A 453-nucleotide genomic window follows, 5' to 3' on the forward strand; every position below is an offset into this window, starting at 1 on the left:
CATGACCCGAGCCGAAGGCAGACGCTTAACGACTGAGCCACCCAGGCGCCCCTGTGTTGAGAATTTTTATCGCAAATGGTTGTTAAATTTTGTCAAGTGCTTCTTCATCTATTGAGATGATCATATAATTTTTATTCTTCATTTTGTTAATGTGGTGTATCACACAGATTGATTTGTGGATGATGAACCACCATGGAATCCTTGGAATAAATCCCGCTTGATGGTGGTGTATGACCCTTTTAATGTACTGTTGAATTTGGTTTGCTAATATTTTGTTGAGGATTTTGCTGCTTTTTTAAAAGAAATTTATTTATTTGACAGACCAAGAGAGACAGCGAGAGAGGGAACACAAGCAAGGGGAGTGGGAGAGGGAGAAGCAGGCTCCCCGCTGAACAGGGAGTCTGATGCGGGGCTCGATCCCAGGACCCTGGGATCATGACCCGAGCTGAAGGC

The sequence above is a fragment of the Mirounga leonina genome, unplaced genomic scaffold (genome assembly GCF_011800145.1).
Source record: "Mirounga leonina isolate KUSES-001 unplaced genomic scaffold, KU_Mleo_1.0 Mir_166, whole genome shotgun sequence".
NCBI classification, from domain to species: Eukaryota; Metazoa; Chordata; class Mammalia; order Carnivora; family Phocidae; genus Mirounga; species Mirounga leonina.